The sequence below is a fragment of the Aethalodelphis obliquidens genome, unplaced genomic scaffold (assembly GCF_003676395.1).
Source record: "Aethalodelphis obliquidens isolate GAN/ISIS:26980383/991018 unplaced genomic scaffold, ASM367639v1 scaffold71, whole genome shotgun sequence".
Taxonomy (NCBI): Eukaryota; Metazoa; Chordata; class Mammalia; order Artiodactyla; family Delphinidae; genus Aethalodelphis; species Aethalodelphis obliquidens.
This window is the reverse complement of record NW_020838015.1, coordinates 1,408,816-1,416,375: the sequence shown is the minus strand read 5'-3', so window position 1 is coordinate 1,416,375 and position 7,560 is coordinate 1,408,816. Positions and strand designations below refer to the sequence as shown.

Here is a 7,560-nt window from a genome sequence, read left to right as displayed (position 1 = left end):
TGGGTCTTCATGGCTACCAAGGCTCCACAAGCTAGACCTTGGCCTTGTCTTTTATAGCCGTAGTGGCCACACTGTCTGCCCAGGGTCCCTGTGTGTGGGAATCACTCAGTGGTGCGCTGGAGCCAGCTCATACTGTCTCATGAGATGCATCTCTTCCCGATCCCATGTTTAGTGACATCATGTTGCTAGCTTGAAGTTAGTAATGGTGGGAATATCCACACCATAGAAATCGGCTTTACATCGGGGCCTTTGGTTTTTGTTTGTTTGTTTGTTTAAATGGTGGTTTATCAGCATACTTCTAGAACCACCCCTCCCTCAGATCCCCCATGTTCTGCTTGGTCCGTGATATTTGGGTAGCATGACACCATCCTCCCCAACACAACACGTGGCCTGAGTCTGCTCGGTCAGAGTACTCCATCCTCCTGGCCACATCATCTTGTACAGGGATGAGCACGTGACCCACAGCAGGTCAATCAAAGCCTTCTTCAAGATTTTCACCAGAGCTGTTAGAAAAAAATGCTCTTCTCCTCTGAGATCACGAGGAATGAGGATCACGTAAGCCTAGAGTTGCCATCTTTTTTCCAATCTCTTCTCAGCCAGCCAGACCATAAGGCCAACACAGAAGAGAGCAGAAGCAAGAGATGGACAGAAGGCAGAGCCCTGACAGCATTTCTTGTGCACCTGGAGCTAATATCACTTTTTGCTGTTGTTCTTAAGCTAGGTTGAGCTGGCATTTTGTCACTTGCAACCAAAAGAATCCTAATTCCAATATATTGTGTGCCCTCAGACGTTTCTCCTTCATAAACTGGCTCAGCTCCTAAGCAGAGAGCAGCAGATAATGTCAGTGTCCTGCTCTTGTCTCCTTGGCACTCGCTGTCCCCATGTAGCCTGATGCCTTCTTACTGTAAGCAAATGAGATGCTCTCAGCCCACAGGTGGGAGATCTCGGCCAGAGTGCTGGGGAGGTAACTCACATAGGGGCAGCCCTAAGCCAGTAAGCAACGGGAGATGGTGGAGAAAGGTCTCAGCTTCCCCACCCGTCGGGTGGGACTTGGAGGCATGTCCCATACCATCTCCCTGGGATCCCCAGCAGGATTGTCGCCTACAGTGGTAACCAGTTTTGACACTATGAGTTGGTTTCCTTCTCTTCTCTGTCTCACTTCTCCACCCCTTAGTGATACTTCCTGGAATCACCTCCCAAAGGAACTACATGCACCCAAATCCTTGTCACAAAGTCGGCTTCTGGGGGAATCCAGCCTAGAGGAATAGACCATCGCCCCCAAATTAAATAAATATGACTAACGATGACTACGACCCAAACCATCTTGCTCTTCTCTTTCTAGTAGTCAATGTTTGTGGTTTCTCAGCCAGTTGTGTTGTGTTGTTTCATGTCACCCAACACGTGGCTGCAGAGTTATTTTGCAAATGAGGAAAGGAAACTGCTATTCAGAACTGAAAGTGGGAGTCATAAAATCTAATTTGGGTTTGGTCTACATTTGGTTTTGGCTATGAAATAATAAAATCTGGACACACCCAGAGATTTTCCTTGGGGCAGCAGTGAATGCGGAGCAAAGCTTTTACTGGTTTTCTCTTGCGAGAAAGTTGGGCAGCTGAAGATACTATCGCATGCAAACAGCTCCCTCCATTCCGCCTGGTTGGTTCACACTTACCACAGGCTGGTGGAGACACCTTAGTTAAGAAACCCATACTTGTCAGGGAAGTCAGGCCTGGAGTGACCTTTTCCCAAAGGCAGAGGCCGACTCTCTGGGTGTGTGAAAGTTGGGAGCGCGTTTGCTCACAAAATCAGCCAGTCCTGTGAGAGCCACACCCAGTCTTCCCAGGGAAGGAGGAGAGAGAAAATACCTGTTCCAGGCATTAGGCTGCCAAGCTTTACAACTTCCAACACCTAGATACCTGTATTTTTCCAAAGTCTCGGTTTGGGAGTAATCTCCTAACGCATTACAGCTCCTTTGGACTGGGTATGCCTCTGACTTCATGGTAAGTAGGTAGGGTGGGATTAATCAAATAAATTTAAGTGAAAGACTTCGCAATACCAGATGAAAAGAGTCCAAACCTAGATGGCTGCACCAATGCTTTCAGGAATTAAGGATCTTTAAGGAGCAAATTGCAGAGGAGGGGTGTGGCCAGGGGAAAACCTGAACTTGGAATGTGAGTGCCTGCATGTGAGTTCCAGCTGTCACCGCCAAGCTGGCTGGCGGCATGCACAATGGTTATAATATAGATTCTGGAGCCACGCCACCTGGGTTTAAATTCCAGCTCCACTACTTGCTAGCTGTGTGACCATGGGAAAGTTAAGTAACGTCTCTGGACCCAGTTCCCTCTTCAATGAAGCAGGGATAATAATGGTACCTGCCTTTTGGGACTGATACAAGCATGAAATGGATTAATATCTCTGAACGGTCTAGAAACCTGCCTGACACCTAGTAAGTGCCAACCTGTTTGCTCTTATTATTGGTCACAGGCTCTCTGGGCCTCGGTGTTCTCATCTGTAAATGGAGGATTCCTACCTGGCTTATACTGTGGGGTTTTATTAGGACAAAATGACACAACGTTATTGGAAGGGAAAATGTGGTAAAGCATAATATAAATTTAGGTTGGGATTAAATCAGCTCAAGCTTTTGTGGCCGACCATCTTCCCCTAAAGGCTGGGGCTAGGCACTTAGAGGCTCGGTTAGTCTTGATTTCCAGGGAAGGAAACAAGAGCTCAGGGAAATACACCCTCCCCTCTACACGGGTCGGACATATGGCTAGCAGCTGGGATTTATGTAAAGCATTCTTCAAATTAGTCCAAAAGCCCCACTGTTTGGTTATTGCCCCCAGTGCAACCGTAAAACCACAGCTCACAACTGCCAGCAGGTTGTTACATCCCCAGCCTGTGCTCACCCTGGCCCCCTCTCAGCTGCCTCGCCATGGCCACTCCAAGTTCCCTGGCCCCAGAGCCACCTGCGTGTCCTCTGGTTAACTCAATCTGCTGTCAAAAAGGAGGAAGTAATTAAATGGGGGACATGTCAGTCCCACCACAGGCCCTGGAAAAGTCAATAAAATTTAGTCACCAGAATGGGAGCTGAGTTTTAACCACTCTACTATAAACCATGACATGCACAAAAGATGTCAGCTTCAGGCCACAGAGCAGCCAAGCCCAGGAGTTCAGGTGCTCAACGTAGCTTTCCTTCTGTGGGGCAGAAGGAAGGAAAATGAAGTACTATTCACCCCAGCGAAATGCGAAGGGAAAACATCTTGTTTCCCCCATAATCCTATACCCTGAAGAGATTAGGGGGAGGGTCATTACAGTGGTGAAGGGGAGACAAATGGAAAAGAGGACAGGATAAAATATTGTTACCAGACAGACCCACTGGGCTCTCGGAGACTGTGTACGAGAGAGCCAGCTATTATAACAGCACTTGAATTCACAAGTTTGTTGCTTGCTTTCTATTTCAAAATCCTCTGCCCTACTGTTTCCCTGCTCCAGTATCTGACAGATTTCCTCTGAAGTCACAGGGCTCTATCCCGGAGGGGCTGTGGAGGACGGTGTGGAAGGGAGAACGAGAACACATAAGAAACAAGATTCCTCCTGACCTACCCTGCCTGCCTGGCTGGCCTTCTTCCCTTTGGTTCTTTTTTGCTTTGTAAAATAATGAAATTTCACTGAAATCAATCTCACTAACCAACTTAGTGAGAAAATTTAGCTACAACCTAGTAGGACCAGCATCCAGATTTGGCCAAGAGTGTTTGGAGGTGGGGTGGGGTGGGGTGGGGAAGGGGAGGAGAAGGTCCACCAAAAAGAGGTTTCCTTTTCACACAGCAGAGACATCACAACAGACCCTGAGTCACAGAAATATGCTGATTCACTCTTTTCCCACAGTCTTGACTCTCTTTGCAAAAAGGCCTAGGAACCTTGTTACATTTCATTTTCTGGTTTTTGTTTCCCCAAAAGTGAAAGGTGACTTATTTAACAATTTCAATGAAATACTGCCTGTAAAATGCAGAGTATCATACAAGGCACAATTGCCTTAAAGTTAGTAGTTAACATTTATTGAACACTTACTACTATTTTTAATCTTCACAAATTTCCTGGGCAGTAGATTCTAATATCATCAGACCTATTTTACAGATAAGAAGACTGAGCCCCAGAGAAATTAAGAAACATGCCCAAGGCCATGTAGCTGGGCAGTGGTAGAGATAAGATTGGAACACTCACTCAGTATTTCCTATCAGCTCTCCATGCTGACAATTGCTGACATTTATCTAATGCTGAGCAGATTCCCAAACCCTTTCATGTACACTATCTCATTGGATACTCAAAACACATCTCTTGAGACAGGAGTTCTTGTCTCTAATTTAGAGATGAGGAAACAGAAATTTAGAAGGATTAAGTGATTCTAACAGTATTATAGAGGCAGAAAGTGAAGAGTGGAACTCAAACACACCTTCTGGTCTTCTTACCATACCCCTGCTACCTCAGAATAGTAAGTCTTTACATACGGCAAGCTCTCATCAGCCCTGGTAAAACCTTCAGGCTTGCTCCACAGGAAGGGCCCCCCTCCTCTGCTTCCAGAGGCAGGTGTGATGGCTTCTTCATTGGCCACCTCTACCCACTGGTAATGCATGCATATGTTTCCTGCAAGGTGGCCGCATGTGGCTGTGCAGGTGGTTTGGTGAATGACCTCACTGCACCTATGGGGGCACCATTCAAAATAGGTGTGGTAGATTTGCCATTTTATGAAGATAATTTTCCAGTAGATGGCAGTAATGTGTCTTGAGGAAGGGGTGGGTGCCTTTTCCTAATTCATGCAAAGGCAATGTAAAGGCTAGTGGGACCTCTGATGGTGTCCACTTTAAATTCTTCTTACCCATAGTGGTAAGATGGCATTGATCCATCTATCCTCTTCTGGTCCCTCTTAAGACCTAGAGTGGGAGGTGCTCTCTGCTAGAATTCATTTATTAACATTTAACAAAATGCTTACCAGGTATCTACAATGGGACAGATATTATACAAGGTGGACCTACCGCAATGGCGAACAAAAGAAACACGGTCCCTCCTCTCTTACTGAACTTCAACAAGGGAGTAGGGAAGGCACTAGAGGTTGGTCCACTTTAATTGGCTTACCCTTTCTCTCTGACTTGGCTCTATTCTATAGGTTGTAAACACTAACCCGCAACAACAACAACTTAACTTTTTAAGACTCCTTTGCAACCAGAAGTTGCCATGTGACCCAGTTCTGGCCATGAGACATAAACGGTAGTCAACTGATGCTCACTTTTCCTCTTCTCCTCTCTCTCTGGTTGGAATACAGATGCTATGCCTGAGAAGCAGCAGTCATCTTGTAAACATGAGGACTGGAATATACTTGCTATAGACAGCAGCGAAAGAAGAGAAAAGTAGTCTGAGTCCTGTGTGGCATGATTGAGCCATTCGACCATTGCTGGATGTCCTGTCTTGTTGTGGGAGATAAATAAACCCTCATGTATTTAAACTACAATCAGTCAAGTTTTCTATTACTTGCAGCTGAGCACTACCCAAACTAACACAAGGAGACAAACATTGAGCAATACGAAAAAAACAAATGTAGAACTATAAATACCAATAAATGCCACACTAGAGAAGTACAGGGCACCATGAGAATGTAAACTCAGGCACCTGACCATGTCTGTGGGGCAAGTAAGGCTTTGCTGAGGAAATGACATTAGATCTCAATAACTAGGGGCTAGAGGGGGCGGAGTCAAGATGGCGGTGTGGGAAGACGCCAAGTTAGCATCTCCCCACAACTAGGGTGACTGCCGGCCACTGGTGGGGCACCCTGATGCCCAAGGAGATGGGAGGAACCCCCAAGTGAACTGCCAGGGGTCGGGCGAAGCTCCTGAGGTGGGAGCTCCGAGTCCGAACCACTGGACTAACAGAGAACCTCAGACCCCAGGGAATATTCACTGGAGTGATGTATCATGGAGGTCCTCACCTCAGCACCAAGACTCAGCTCTACCCAACAGCCTACAAACTCCAGTGTTGGAAGCCTCAGGCCAAACAACCAGTAAGACGGGAACACAATCCTACTCAGAAAAACTAGAAAATGAGAGGGCAAAAAAAAATTGTCACAGATGAAGGAGCAAGGTAAAAACCTACAAGACCAAATAAATTAAGAGGAAACAGGCAATCTACCTGAAAAAGAATTCAGAGTAATGATGGTAAAGATGATCCCGAATCTCGGCAATAGAATGGAGGCATGCCTTGAGAAAATACAAGAAATTTGTTTAACAAAGATCTAGAAGAAATAAAGAACAAAGAAACAGAGATGAACAACACAATAACTGAAATGAAAAATACACTAGAAGGAATCAATAACAGAATAACTGAGGCAGAAGAACGAATAAGTGAGCTGGAAGCCAAAATGGTGGAAATAACTGCCAAGGAGCAGAATAAAGAAAAAAGAATGAAAAGAATTTGAAGACAATCTCAGAGACCTCTGGGACAACACTAAATGCTCCAACATTCGAACAGTAGGGGTCCCAGAAGGAGAAGAGAAAAAGAAAGGGTCTAAGAAAATATTTGAAGAGATTATAGTTTAAAACTTCCCTAACATGGGAAAAGAAATAGCCGCCCAAGTCCAGGAAGCACAGAGAGTCCCATACAGGATAAACCCTAGGAAAAACACACCAAGACACATATTAATCAAACTATCAAAAATTAAATTCAAAGAAAAAATATTAAAAGCAGCAAGGGAAAAACCAAAAAATAACATACAAAGGAATCCCCATAAGGTTATCAACAGATTTTGCAGCAGAAACTCTGCAGGCCAGAAGAGAGTGGCAGGATGTACTTAAAGTGATGAAAGAGAAAAACCTACAACCAAGATTATTCTACCCAGCAAGGATCTCATTCAGATTCAATGGAGAAATTAAAAGCTTTTCAGACAAGCAAAAGTTAAGAGAATTCAGCATCACCAAACCAGCTCTACAACAAATGCTAAAGAAACTTCTCTAGGTGGGAAACACAAGAGAAGGAAAAGACCCACAAAAACAAACGCAAAACAATTAAGAAAATGGTAATAGGAACATACATATCGATAATAACCTTGAATGTAAATGGATTAAATGCCCCAAGCCAAAGAAACAGTCTGGCTGAATGGATACAAAAACAAGACCCATATATATGCCGTCTACAAGAGACCCACTTCAGACCTAGGGACACATACAGACTGAAAGTGAAGGGATGGAAAAAGATATTCCATGCAAATGGAAATCAAAAAAAGCTGGAGTAGCAATACTCATATCAGATAAAATAGACTTTAAAATAAAGACTCTTATGAGAGATAAGGAGGGACACTACATAATGATCAAAGGATCAATCCAAGAAGGAGATATAACAATTATAAATGTTTATGCACCCAAGATAGGAGCACCTCAATACATAAGGAAAATGCTAACAACCGTGAAAGGAGAAATCAACAGTAACACAATAATAGTAGGGGACTTTAACACCTCACTTACACCAATGGACAGATCATCCAAACAGAAAATAAATAAGGAAACACAAGCTTTAAATGAC

General features: G+C 44.5%; 1 long non-coding RNA gene across 1 annotated transcript; it reads left to right on the top strand.

Annotated features, from left to right (window-relative positions):
- The first annotated feature begins 1,895 nt into the window (after nucleotides 1–1,895).
- On the top strand, nucleotides 1,896–6,075 carry LOC113611949 (uncharacterized). The gene is made up of 2 exons (XR_003429653.1): nucleotides 1,896–1,997; nucleotides 5,159–6,075. It is a non-coding gene; the product is annotated as an uncharacterized LOC113611949 (long non-coding RNA).
- The last annotated feature ends 1,485 nt before the right edge of the window (nucleotides 6,076–7,560 follow it).